This window comes from Aquarana catesbeiana, linkage group LG08 (genome assembly GCF_042186555.1).
Source record: "Aquarana catesbeiana isolate 2022-GZ linkage group LG08, ASM4218655v1, whole genome shotgun sequence".
NCBI classification, from domain to species: Eukaryota; Metazoa; Chordata; class Amphibia; order Anura; family Ranidae; genus Aquarana; species Aquarana catesbeiana.
Window position 1 is genome coordinate 115,637,906 of NC_133331.1, and position 15,376 is coordinate 115,653,281.

Sequence of the window (15,376 nt, forward strand, 5' to 3'; positions counted from 1 at the left end):
TTACAATTTCTCCAGCATAGGGAGGAGGTGGTGGGTTGGAATTTAGCCAACCTGTGGGGTGTCAGGTACCATCTGAGTGTTATTTTGTTTTTTAATTCCCATAAAGAGGTACAGCATGTAACTTTATATATTGATCTGAGTGTCTGTTGACATTGTTGTTCGGAGAATTGTGTTTTAATGTCCGTTTCCCAATCTGTAAATGGTTTAGATTTATAGAACACTAGTTTTCCTTGAAGTGTATTGTAGATAATAGAGACGCCTTTTTTGTCTGTCTCTTGTGAGAAATAGAAGTTCCATATTTTGGTAGGTAGTGATCCCTCCATTTGTTTGTGAGCCTATAATGACTCTTTTCATTACCCTAGATGCCGAAAAGGCATTTTATAGGATACACTGGGGTTATTTGAAACATGTACTTATGAAATTCAGATTCCAAAGCCACATAATTTCAACCATTTTAGCCCTATACTCCAATCCCACTGCCCGAGTCCTCTCAGATGGGGTCTTTTCAGATCCGTTTGTTATATCTAATGGAACAAGACAAGGATGTCCCCTCTCCCCGTTGATTTGTACACTACTGATGGAACCCCTAGCCCAGAAAATCCTGCAGCTGCAGCTCAGTTTCTGGGTCTTGGCAATATTCTTATAGCGTAGGCCATCTTTATGTAGAGCATCAATTCTTTTTTTTCAGATCCTCAGCAAGTTCTTTGCCATGAGGTGCCATGTTGAACTTCCAGTGACAAGTATGAGAGAGTGAGATCGATAACACCAAATTTAACACCCCTGCTCCCCATTTACACCTGAGAACTTGTAATACTAAAGAGTCACATGACACCGGGGAGGAAAAATGGCTAATTGGACCCAATTTGGACATTTTCACTTAGGGAAGTATTCACTTTTGTTGCCAGCGGTTTAGACATTAATGGCTGTGTGTTGAGTTATTTTGAGGGGACAGCGAATTTACACTGTTATACAAGCTGTACACTCACTGCTTTACATTGTACCAAAGTATAATTTCTTCAGTGTAGTCACATGGAAAGATATAATAAAATATTTACAAAAATGTGAGGGATGTACTCACTTTTGTGAGATACTGTATAAATATATATATATACACATATATATATAAATAATTTTGGCTCTGCCAGTGAAAGAGTTAAACGACATGATTAACATCTAAATAAAATATCTAAATCAGGGTTTGATCTAGGTCAGTGTTAGGCTTAGGGTGAAGGTTGGGGTCAAAGATCATGCTCCGATTAAAAGGTCAGGGTCAAAGACTGTGGCCAAAGGTCAGGGTCAGTGTATTTTAGGTAACATTTTTTTTTTTTAATTTAGTATTGATATCAGTTTGTTTTACTGTAGGTAGGATAAAAAAGCAAAATGTGTACTATTGTTTTTGAGCCCTACTGTAAGTACAAATAACAAATAATTTACACTATATTGTCAAAAGTATTTGGACACCTGCCCTTACACGCACATGAACTTTAACCACTTCGAAACGGCACTGCTTTGCTTTAACTGACAATTGCGCTGTCGTACAAGGTTGTAACCATACAAAAGTGACATCCTTTTTTTCCCACAAATATAGCTTTCTTTTGGTGGTATTTGATCATCTCTGCGGTTTTTATTTTTTGCGCTATAAACAAAAAAAGTGCGACAATTTTGTACATTTTGCTATAATAAATATCCCCAATTTTTTTCTAAAAAAGCTAATTTTTTCCTCAGTTTTTCCTCAGTTTAGGCCGATATGTATTCTTCTACATATTTTTGGTAATATAAATTACAATAAGCTTATATTGATTGATTTGCGCAAAAGTTATAGCATCTACAAAATAGGGGAAAGATTTATGGCGTTTTTATTATTATCTATTTTATTTATTATTATTTTATTTTTACTAGTGATCAGCTATTTTTATCGGGACTGCAACATTATGGTGGACAGATCGGACACTTTTGGCACATTTTTGGGACCACTGGCATTTATACAGTGATCAGTGCTATAAAAATGCACTGGTTACTGTGTAAATGTCACTGGCAGGGAAAGGGTTAACAGTAGGGGGCGATCAAGGGGTTAATTGTGTGTCCTAGGGAGTGATTCTAACTGTGGAGGGATGGGACTGCTTGAGTGAGGAGACCGATCATTGTTCATACTTAGTATGAACAACAGATCCCTCTCCTCACCCCTGACCACACAGAAATCTGTCTGTTTACATTGACAGATCTCTGTTCTGTCTCTGAGTGGATCGATCGCGGGTGCCCGGTGGTCGCGCATCGGCTCCGGTGGCGTGCATGCCCCCTAGTGGTCAAAAGGCAAACTGATGCAAGGTAACGTTGTTTCGCCCAAGGGAGCCAGCCTGCTGCAGTACAATTGCGATGGCTGGTCAGGAAGGGGTTAATGGCATCCCAGTCTTACTGTAGTCCGTAGAGGTCAATATTGAGTTTGCCCACCCCTGCAGCTATAACAGCTTCAACTCTTCTGGCAAGGCCGTCCACAAGGTTTGGGAGTGTGGTCAAACATTCCCATAGACATTCTTCCAATAGTGCATTTATGAGGCCAGGCACTGATGGTGGACAAGAAGGCATGGCTCACAGTCTCCGCTCTAATTCATCCCAAAGGTGTTCTATTGGATTGAGGTCAGTACTCTGTGCAGGCCAGTCAAGTTCCTCCACCTCCAACTGGCTCATCCTCACTATATTGCTAAAAGTATTGGGCCACCCCTCCAAATCTTTTGGTGGAGGGGGATTACGGTGTGGGTTATTTATCAGGGGTTGAGCTTGGCCCCTTAATTCTATTGAAGGTAACTCTTAAGGTGTCAGCATACCAAGACATTTTGAACAAATTCATGCTCCCAACTTTTTGGGAACAGTTTGGGGATGGCCCCTTCCTGTTCCAACATGACAGCACACCAGTGCACAAAGCAAGGTCCATAAAGACATGGATGAGTGAGTTTGGGGTGAAGGAACTTGAATGGCCTGAACAGTTCTGCTCTCAACCCAATAGAACACCTTTGGGATGAATTAGAGTGGAGAATGCGGACTAAGACTGGGATGCCCTTTGACAATATAGTGTACATATATGCTACAGTAATGCTATAACATTAGCAGTTCTAAAACTTAAAACTAGAAAAATAGTATCCAAATTTAAATGAACGAATCATAAGTCCATCAATAAAGTTCATATGGGGTATGAGTCCAAATTAAATACAGTCACCACACCACTGGTGAAAACTCCCCTGTGGTAATGAACTTACTAGATGAATCAAGAAAATGTGCCTGTATCAATCATTTATTTATACAGCCACTGCATACTTCCATCTAGATATTGCTTGTAACAAGAAAGGAGTGTACACATAGCGTAATCCAGTAAAGATTTACCAAATTAAAAAATCCCTCCTTTACAAATGTGCACTTACAAATCATATAAAAATATCAAACATATAGCAATCAATCCCATCTCACTTGCTTGTCTATCTCTCGCCACTCTGTTGTTCTTTCAAGGAGCGGTGTTTCTGGGTTGAGATGACAGCTGATCGTATGGCATAGGTAGCTGCGTGGTCACGGCTGACGCGTTTCATCATCACTTCCTCAGAGGGTGTGGCCACACAGTATAGCTCCTATCCTTATATACACTATGAGCGCTGGGAATTAAGCCACACCACTGCGATAGATCGTGTATTTACATCACTACTCTATATATCAATCAAGTAGTATAATCCTTTACGACTAATGGATCAATTGTTTCAACCCCGCTGCCAATTCTAGATCAACACATTCAACTCTCAGTAGACATGTCAATCACAGTCGGACTTGGCAGATCGCCCCATATGTGGCAGTTTTTTTTTTTCTAAATAATCACAAGGAATAACATAATGTGCTAGAATAATCAATCCCAATATAAACATTTTTTCATACTACAGTGCTATATCTCATATATTAAATCGTTACTCTTATCATAAACATTTTATAAAATATGCTAATACACATGTTAAAAAATTAATTCAATAGAAAGGCGTAGCAATGGGCTCTAAATTTGCGGCAAGTTTAGCAAATATCTTCATGAGAGCATGGGAGGATAGATTAATTTATGTTCAACAAAGAGGGGAGATTTTATTTTATAAAAGGTTTATTGATGACCTGTTCTTTATTTGGGTTGTTACTGAATTATCCCTGACAGAATTCATTGAAGGACTTAAAGCGGAGGTCCGCAAAAATTTTTTTTTTAAAAGTCAGCAGCTACAAATACTGCAGCTGCTGACTTTTAAATTAAGGACACTTACCTGTCCAGGGTGCCCGCGATGTCGGCACCCGAGGCCGAACTGTCCCTCGGTACTTGGGTGCTGCCGCCGCCATCTTCGGTAAGGGAATCAGGAAGTGAAGCCTTGTGGCTTCACTTCCTGGTTCCCTACTGCGTATGCGCGAGTCACGCTGCGCAACCCGAATGGTCCCTGCTGTCCCTGGGACCTGTGTGTCTCCCAGCAGACAATGGGGGGGACGGAAAGTGGTGTAGAACCCCCGCAGGTGTCTATGCCCAGAAGTGGGTGCAAATCTCTGTATTATACAGGTACACCAGGTGACCGCGATGTTGTATCAATCTCACCGCTGTTATCGGCGAGATTGACACCTTGTGAGCCCCAACGCGGGAGCTAGCCCTGAGCTGGCTCACTCATCGGGAAAGGAAAAATGTGTTTTTTCCTTTCCCAATGAGTTACAAGCATTGCTGACATGTGTTTGGTATGAATCATGAGGGGGAACTCCACGCCAAATTTTAAATAAAAAAACGGCATGGGTTCCCCTCCAGGAGCATACCAGCCCCTTAGGTCTGGTATGGATTTTAAGGGGAACTCCCTACACCAAAAAAATGGCGTGGGGGTCCCCCCAAAATCCATACCAGACCCTTATCTGAGCACGCAGCCCAGCCTGTCAGGAAAGGGGGTGGGCACGGGTGAGCGCTCCCCCCTGAACTGTACCAGGCCGCATGCCCTCAACATAGGGGGTGGGTGCTTTGTGGAAGGGGGACACCCTGTGGCCCCCCCACCCCAAAGCACCTTGTCCCCATGTTGATGAGGACAAGGACCTCTTCCTGACAACCCTGGCAATTGGTTGTCGGGGTCTGCGGGTGGGGGGCTTATCAGAATCTGGGAGAACCCTATAATAAGGGGACCCCCAGATCCCGGCCCCACACCCTATGTGAATGAGTATGGGGGTACGTCAAACCCGTACCCATTCACCTGGGGGAAAAACAGTGTCAATAAAAAACACACAAGACAGGTTTTTGAAGTAATTTATTAGGCAGCTCCAGGGGTCTCTTCCGACTTCGGGGATCTCTTCCGACTCCTCCACGCTCTCTGGCCTCTTCTCCGGTTCTTCTTCCGCTCTCCGGTTCTTTTGCCGGGCTCCTCCGCTATCTTCTGCTCTTTTGCCACTCTTTTGCTAGCATTGGCCCGGTCTTCTCCATCATCTTCTTCCTTCTTCTCTTTTTCTGATGGTGACACGACGCTGTCTCCTGCTATAATTCCGTGTGCGCAGTGCGCAACGACTTATATAGGCATGGGGCATGGTCACCAGGTGACTTCACCCAGTGACCATGCCCCATGCCTATATAAGTCGTTGCAGATTCTGACAAGCCCCCCGTCCGCAGACCCTGACAACCAACGCCAAGGTTGTTGGGAAGAGGCCCTTGTCCTCATCAACATGGGGACTAGGTGCTTTGGGGTGGGGGTACCGCAGGATGCCCCCCTTCCCCAAAGCACCCACCCTCCCATGTTGAGGGCATGTGGCCTGGTACGGTTAAGGAGGTGGGGTGCTCGCTTGTCCCCACCCCCTTTCCTGAATGGCTGGGCTGCATGCTCAGATAAGGGTCTGGCATGGATTTTGGGGGGGACCCCCACGCTGTTTTTTCGGCATAGGGGGTTCCCCTTAAAATCCATACCAGACCTAAGGGCCTGGTATGCCCCTGGAGGGGAATTCTTTCTCGCGCTGGCTGCAATAGGAAAATGTGTTTTTCCTATTGCAGCCAGCGCGAGATGTACAGTACCCTGTCGCCGAGAACCAGTGCGATGGGATCGTGCTGCAAACACATTCTCGCAGACAGGTACTGTATCTGCACCCCCCTCCCCCCTGAAAGGTGCCAAATGTGACACCGGGGGGGGGGGGGGGAGTTCCAAAAAGCAGAAGTTCCATTTTAGTTTGGAACTCCGCTTTAATCAAAATAATAACAATATTAAATTAGAATGCCAATGGAGCAGGGAACAAATTAATTATTTGGATGTTACAGTAATGATAGTTAATCGACAGATAATTACTAAAGTTTACTTCAAACCTACAGATCGAAATAGCTATTTACCTATTTACAGTGGCCACCACCCGACATGGCTTAGAAACATACCAAAAGGGCAATTCACAAGAATTAGAAGGAATTGTTCACATGATGAAGATTTCTTATCGTAGGCCCAAATAATTAAAAAACGTTTTGTGGAAAGGGGTTATAAATTGCTATTTTTAGATAATGCCATTCAGGAGGTTAACCAAATCTCACAAGATATGTGCCTAGTAGATAAGGAGAGGCTAAACAAGAATGGGGCTTCATCAGTAATTATCACGCCCAGTATAAAGAAGTCAGAACAATTTTCAGGAAGTATTGGCCAATATTGGGCATGGATGGGCATGGATAAAATATTAATGAAGGCTATTCCAGAAAATCCAGTCTTTGTTTATCGAAAAGGGGATAAGGTGGTGAAAAAAAATCTTAGATCCACCCCCCCAAACCCTCTATGTTCTAGGATAGACCAGGATTTTTTTCATGTCAAAGGTGTCTATCATGTCGACAGTTGCATACACACATTAGAGGATTAACCGAATTCCAATCTACAGCCAATGGGAAATCATTTGAGATAAAGCATTTTATCTCATGTAATTCTACTTATGTGGTGTATGCACTCCAATGCCAGTGTGGTCTGATGTATATCGACCGCACTAAATGTACTGTAGGGAAGAGGGTATCAGAGCATATTAATAACATTAAGATTGGGTTTAAAGACTACAGTGTGTCAATGCACTTTTCGACGAAAACACAATAGGGACCCTTCAGGATTCACATTTTGAGGAATAGGAAAAAATGCATCCAGAATGGAGAGGGAGTAATAGAGTCAGAAAGTTGTCAAAGTGTGAGACAAAGTGGATCTATTTAACTGACACTTTATGTCACAGGGGAATGAACGTTGAATTGGATCTTAATAGTTTTATCAGTGATTATTAAATGCAGTGATTTTAATTTATATATTTAAAACAATGAACTAATCATCTTATGTAGTTAGCAATCATATTTTATTATGATATTTTATGGTATTTATTGAATGATTTTTTTAACATGTGTATTAACATATTTTATAAAATGTTTATGATACGAGTAACAATTTAATATATCAACACAGTTGATGAGATATATCACTGTAGTATGATAAAACATTTATGTTGGGATTCATTATTCCAGCACATTATTTTATTCCTTGTGATCGTTTAGAAAAAAGAAGACGCCGCACATGGGGCGATCTGCTGAGTCCGACTGTGATTGACATGTCTAATGAGAGTTGGATGTGTTGATCTAGAAATGGCAGCGGGGTTGAAACAATTGATCCATTAGTTGTGAAGAATTATACTACTTGATATATAGAGTGGTGAAGTAAATACACGATCTCTAGCAGTAGTGTGGCTTAGGTTACAGGGCTAGTGAGAGTGAACGAGCGTTTGTGGGGTTAATTCCCAGCACTCCCAGTGTATATAAGGATAGGAGCTGCGCTGTGTGGGCACGCCCCTCTGTTGAAGTGATGACGAAGTGCGTCAGGGTGTGACCACGCAGCTACCTATGCCTATGCTATCAGTTGTCATCTCAACCTGGGAACACTGCTCCTTGAATGAACAGCAGAGTGGTGAGAGATAGACATGCAAGTGAGACAGGATTGATTGCTATATGCTTGATATTTTTATATGATTTGTAAGTGTACATTTGTAAGGGGGATTTTTTAAATCATTAAATCTTTACTGGATTACGCTATGTGTACACTCCTTTCTTGTTACAAGCAACATCTAGATGGAAGGATGCAGTGCCTGTATAAGGAATTGATACAAGCAAATTTCCTTGATTCATCTGGTAAGTTCAATACCACAGGGGAGTTTTCACATGCGGTGTGGTGACAGGACAGAATTTGGACTTATATCCCATATGAACTTTATCAATGGACTTATGATTTGTTCATTTAAATGTGGACACTATTTTTCTAGTTTTAAGTTTTAGCGCTGCTAATGTTATAGCTTCACTGTAGCATATTTTAGATTATTTGTTTAGATTTATAGCAGCTGTTTATGTATCTGTGTTAGGTAACATCAGTATTATTTGATGAGCCCTGGGAGAGAGGGACCATTTACTTTTGTTTCTGATTACTTCTCACATTTTTGAGTGTACATATATATCTGGTATTGCTGCAATCATCAGAAGTGGTTAAATTTATTTGAGATTGGTAGTTGGTGGTAGGTCATGAAAATGGCAAGAAAAATACAGATACATTTTAAAGTGTTTTTTTTTTTTTTTCAAAGTTGTCTTGAAAAAAGCATGGCATAATTCACCATAATTCACCTGGATACACTAAGTTGTTGGGATGATATGTACAGTTTTACTAATAAAAACCAATACAAACCAAATTTGCAATTTTTAGTCGTTAAAATTTTGTTTTACCTTGCACAGGGCACTCTAGCGGCACCATTTTGGAGCTCCCGCTTCAGCAGTGTGACAAGTTGGAGCCTGCATGCTACAAACTTTATTCTACTCTGTGGCTCCATGTAGGACAAATCCAGGAACAGTCGTTTCCCAGGGACAGACCCCTCACTACGGGATGAATGCAACTAAAGTTTCACCCCATGCATGTGGAAAAGTAGCGTCTTTATTTTTGATGTTTTTTGTATATCTGATCTAACAAAATACAACATTAAGACACAAAACGATGAAATAAAAATGCTTTCTTTCACTTTATTTGCATTACAACAACTGAGCAGCCATAACAATTGTAACAATTGTAGTACATTTCACACCCTGAAACCACAGGACTGATTTAAATTAGGCACTGCTTATCAAGGGGATACAATAGAGAAAAGACCGGTTAAAAATAGAAAATAAATCGATGCAAGAAGAAAAGATGATTACTATTGAACATGGGGAATACCATAACCTTGTTTATGGGATGCATTCTCATATCACACAATTCTACTATAATATAAGTGTGACTGATTTGTCATTGGAGACAAACATCAATACAGCTATAATTTACATGTTGGAATGAATATACACTTGAGGTATGTTCAAATCTCAAATCTCTAAAATAGAGATAATAAACAATGTAGCACTTGCTACTAATAGAAACAACTACTGTAGAAGCAAAAAACAAAAACAAATCTTAACTGTTCCATTTGTTGGTCTCTCATCTAGTTGATGCCATGCAATATATCCAACTGCAAACAAAACAAAGTTTACAACTGTCATAAAAATAGAATAGAAATACTCTTACAAACTAATATTAGTATTCTTAAAGAGAAGTTCCAGCCACCTGTGAAAAAAATAAAAGTCAGCAGCTACAAAAAATGTAGCTGCTGACTTGTAAAAAACATCCACTCACCTGTCCCACAATCCAGCGGTGTGCTAACCCCAGAAGGTCTCACCTGCTGTCTTCAGTCCCCGGCATCTTCATTATGGGTACCTGGCTGTGACAGCTTGCGGCTTTTCAGCCGGGTTCCCGCTGCGCATGCACGGGTCACGCTGTGCATCATGAGTGGTGTATGCAATCTTCTGGAACCCGTCAGAGTCCCAGAAGACTGCAGGGGAGAGGGAGAAGAACTTCCATTTTCGAGCACCACGGTGCTCAGAACAGAAGTGGGAAGCAGGTGCCTGACAAACCCCCCCCCTCAAAAGTGCCAATTGTTCAAGAGGAGCAGGGAACGAATCCTTACAGCGGAACTTCCCCTTTTGGGTGGAGCTCTGCTTTAAAGGTTAATTGTCCTTAAAGTGGGACTAACCTGAGCACCACAAACCAAAAATGTAATCTATTTGATACATTTTTAATATTCAAAGCAAACCTAATATTCCATCTATGTTTCTATGCTTTATTTTGCTGAGAAATCACTTTAACCACTTGCCGACCGCCGCACTACTATATACGTCGACAGAGCGGCACGGGCAGGCAAAAGGATGTATATGTACGTCCTTGCCTGCCCGCGGGTGGGGGGTCCGATCGGACTGCCCGCGGGTGGGGGGTCCGATCGGACCCCCCCCGGTGCCTGCGGCGGTCGGCAAATCTCCCCCGGCGATCGGAGGTGAGGGGGAGGCCATCCATTCATGGCCCCCCCCTCGCGATCGCTCTCAGCCAATGGGATCATTTCCCTGCCTCTGTATTGTACACAGAGGCAGAGGAAATGATGTCATCTCTCCTCGGCTCGGTATTTTCCGTTCCGGGCCGAGGAGAGAAGACTGCAATGTAAGTGCACCAACACACTACACACAGTAGAACATGCCAGGCACACTAAACACCCCGATCCCCCCCCCGATCGCCCCCCGATCCCCCCCCAATCACCCCCCCCCCTGTCACAAACTGACACCAAGCAGGTTTTTTTTTTTTTTTTTTTTTTTTTTTCTGATTACTGTATTGGTGTCAGTTTGTGACAGTTACAGTGTCAGGGCAGTGAGTGTTAGGCCCCCTGTAGGTCTAGGGTACCCCCCTAACCCCCCCTAATAAAGTTTTAACCCCTTGATCACCCCCTGTCACCAGTATCGCTAAGCGATCATTTTTCTGATCGCTGTATTAGTGTCGCTGGTGATGCTAGTTAGGGACGTAAATATTTAGGTTCGCCGTCAGAGTTTTATAGCGACAGGGACCCCCATATACTATCTAATAAATGTTTTAACCCCTTGATTGCCCCCTAGTTAACCCTTTCACCACTGATCACTGTATAACCGTTACGGGTGACGCTGGTTAGTTTGTTTATTTTTTATAGTGTCAGGGCACCCGCCGTTTATTACCGAATAAAGATTTAGCCCCCTGATCGCCCGGCAGTGATATGCGTCGCCCCAGGCAGCGTCAGATTAGCGCCAGTACCGCTAACACCCACGCACGCAGCATACGCCTCCCTTAGTGGTATAGTATCTGTACAGATCAATATCTGATCCGATCAGATCTATACTAGCGTCCCCAGCAGTTTAGGGTTCCCAAACACGCAGTGTTAGCGGGATCAGCCCAGATACCTGCTAGCACCTGCGTTTTGCCCCTCCGCCCAGCTCGGCCCAGCCCACCCAAGTGCAGTATCCATCGATCACTGTCACTTACAAAACACTAAACGCATAACTGCAGCGTTCGCAGAGTCAGGCCTGATCCCTGCGATCGCTAACAGTTTTTTTGGTAGCATTTTGGTGAAATGGCAAGCACCAGCCCCAGGCAGCGTCAGGTTAGTGCCAGTACCGCTAACACCCACGCACCGTACACCTCCCTTAGTGGTATAGTATCTGAACGCATCAATATCTGATCCGATCAGATCTATACTAGCGTCCCCAGCAGTTTAGGGTTCCCAAAAACGCAGTGTTAGCGGGATCAACCCAGATACCTGCTAGCAACTGCGTTTTACCCCTCCGCCCGGCCCAGCCCACCCAAGTGCAGTATCGATCGATCACTGTCACTTACAAAACACTAAACGCATAACTGCAGCGTTCGCAGAGTCAGGCCTGATCCCTGCGATCGCTAACAGTTTTTTTTGTAGCGTTTTGGTGAACTGGCAAGCACCAGCCCCAGGCAGCGTCAGGTTAGTGCCAGTAGCGCTAACACCCACGCACGCACTGTACACCTCCCTTAGTGGTATAGTATCTGAACTAATCAATATCTGATCCGATCAGATCTATACTGGCGTCCCCAGTAGTTTAGGGTTCCCAAAAACGCAGTGTTAGCGGGATCAGCCCAGATACCTGCTAGCACCTGCGTTTTGCCCCTCCGCCCGGCCCAGCCCAGCCCACCCAAGTGCAGTATCGATCGATCACTGTCACTTACAAAACACTAAATGCATAACTGCAGCGTTCGCAGAGTCAGGCCTGATCCCTGCGATCGTTAACAGTTTTTTTGGTAGCGTTTTGGTGAACTGGCAAGCGCCAGCGGCCTAGTACACCCCGGTCGTAGTCAAACCAGCACTGCAGTAACACTTGGTGACGTGGCGAGTCCCATAAGTGCAGTTCAAGCTGGTGAGGTGGCAAGCACAAATAGTGTCCCGCTGCCACCAAGAAGACAAACACAGGCCCGTCATGCCCATAGTGCCCTTCCTGCTGCATTCGCCAATCCTAATTGGGAACCCACCACTTCTGCAGCGCCCGTACTTCCCCCATTCACATCCCCAACCAAATGCAGTCGGCTGCATGAGAGGCATTTTTATGTCCTCCCGAGTACCCCTACCCAACGAACCCCCCCAAAAAAGATGTTGTGTCTGCAGCAAGCGCGGATATAGGCGTGACACCCACTATTATTGTCCCTCCTGTCCTGACAATCCTGGTCTTTGCATTGGTGAATGTTTTGAACGCTACCATTCACTAGCTGAGTATTAGCGTAGGGTACAGCATTGCACAGACTAGGACACACTTTCACAGGGTCTCCCAAGATGCCATCGCATTTTGAGAGACCCGAACCTGGAACCGGTTACAGTTATAAAAGTTACAGTTACAAAAAAAGTGTAAAAAAAAAAAAAAAAAAAAAACACAAACAAAAATATAAAATAAAAAATAATAGTTGTCGTTTTATTGTTCTCTCTCTATTCTCTCTTTCTCTATTCTCTCTATTGTTCTGCTCTTTTTTACTGTATTCTATTCTGCAATGTTTTATTGTTATTATGTTTTATCATGTTTGCTTTTCAGGTCTGCAATTTTTTATACTTTACCGTTTACTGTGCTTTATTGTTAACCATATTTTTGTCTTCAGGTACAGCATTCACGACTTTGAGTGGTTATACCAGAATGATGCTTGCAGGTTTAGGTATCATCTTGGTATCATTCTTTTCAGCCAGCGGTCGGCTTTCATGTAGAAGCAATCCTAGCGGCTAATTAGCCTCTAGACTGCTTTTACAAGCAGTGGGAGAGAATGCCCCCCCCCCACCGTCTTCCGTGTTTTTCTCTGGCTCTCCTGTCTCAACAGGGAACCTGAGAATGCAGCCGGTGATTCAGCCAGCTGACCATAGAGCTGATCAGAGACCAGAGTGGCTCCAAACATCTCTATGGCCTAAGAAACCGGAAGCTACGAGCATTTTATGACTTAGATTTCGCCGGATGTAAATAGCGCCATTGGGAAATTGGGAAAGCATTTTATCATACCGATCTTGGTGTGGTCAGATGCTTTGAGGGCAGAGGAGAAATCTAGGGTCTAATAGACCCCAATTTTTTCAAAAAAGAGTACCTGTCACTACCTATTGCTATCATAGGGGATATTTACATTCCCTGAGATAACAATAAAAATGATTAAAAAAAAAAAAAAATGAAAGGAACAGTTTTAAAATAAGATAAAAAAGCAAAAAAATAATAAAGAAAAAAAAAAAAAAAAAAAAAAAGCACCCCTGTCCCCCCTGCTCTCGCGCTAAGGCGAACGCAAGCGTCGGTCTGGCGTCAAATGTAAACAGCAATTGCACCATGCATGTGAGGTATCACCGCGACAGTCAGATCGAGGGCAGTAATTTTAGCAGTAGACCTCCTCTGTAAATCTAAAGTGGTAACCTGTAAAGGCTTTTAAAGACTTTTAAAAATGTATTTATTTTGTTGTCACTGCACGTTTGTGCGCAATTGTAAAGCATGTCATGTTTGGTATCCATGTACTCGGCCTAAGATCATCTTTTTTATTTCATCAAACATTTGGGCAATATAGTGTGTTTTAGTGCATTAAAATGTAAAAAAGTGTGTTTTTTCCCCAAAAAATGCGTTTGAAAAATCGCTGCGCAAATACTGTGTGAAAAAAAAAAAATTAAACACCCACCATTTTAATCTGTAGGGCATTTGCTTTAAAAAAATATATAATGTGTGGGGGTTCAAAGTAATTTTCTTGCAAAAAAAATTAATTTTTTCATGTAATCAAAAAGTGTCAGAAAGGGCTTTGTCTTCAAGTGGTTAGAAGAGTGGGTGATGTGTGACATAAGCTTCTAAATGTTGTGCATAAAATGCCAGGACAGTTCAAACCCCCCCAAATGACCCCATTTTGGAAAGTAGACACCCCAAGCTATTTGCTGAGAGGCATGTCGAGTCCATGGAATATTTTATATTGTGACACAAGTTGCGGGAAAGAGACAAATTATTATTTTTTTTTTTTTTTTTTGCACAAAGTTGTCACTAAATGATATATTGCTCAAACATGCCATGGGAATATGTGAAATTACACCCCAAAATACATTCTGTTGCTTCTCCTGAGTACGGGGATACCACATGTGTGAGACTTTTTGGGAGCCTAGCCACGTATGGGACCCCGAAAACCAAGCACCGCCTTCAGGCTTTCTAAGGGCGTAAATTTTTGATTTCACTCTTCACTGCCTATCACAGTCTCGGAGGCCATGGAATGCCCAGGTGGCACAAACCCCCCCAAATGACCCCATTTTGGAAAGTAGACACCCCAAGCTATTTGCTGAGAGGTATAGTGAGTATTTTGCAGACCTCACTTTTTGTCACAAAGTTTTGAAAATTAAAAAAAGAAAAAAAAAATTTTTTTTTTGTCTTTCTTCATTTTCAAAAACAAATGAGAGCTGCAAAATACTCACCATGCCTCTCAGCAAATAGCTTGGGGTGTCTACTTTCCAAAATGGGGTCATTTGGGGGGGGTTTGTGCCACCTGGGCATTCCATGGCCTCCGAAACTGTGATAGGCAGTGAAGAGTGAAATCAAAAATGTACACCCTTAGAAATCCTGAAGGCGGTGATTGGTTTTCGGGGTCCCGTACGCGGCTAGGCTCCTAAAAAGTCCCACACATGTGGTATCCCCGTACTCAAGAGAAGCAGCAGAATGTATTTTGGGGTGCAATTCCACATATGCCCATGACCTGTGTGAGCAATATATCATTTAGTGACAACTTTGTGCAAAAAAAAAAAAAATAAATAAATAAATTGTCACTTTCCCGCAACTTGTGTCAAAATATAAAATATTCCATGGACTCAACATGCCTCTCAGCAAATAGCTTGGGGTGTCTACTTTCCAAAATGGGGTCATTTGGGGGGGGTTTGTGCCATCTGGGCATTTTATGGCCTTCAAAACTGTGATAGGTAGTGAGGAGTAAAATCAAAAATGTACGCCCTTAGAAATCCTGAAGGCAGTGATTGGTTTTCGGGGCCCCGTATG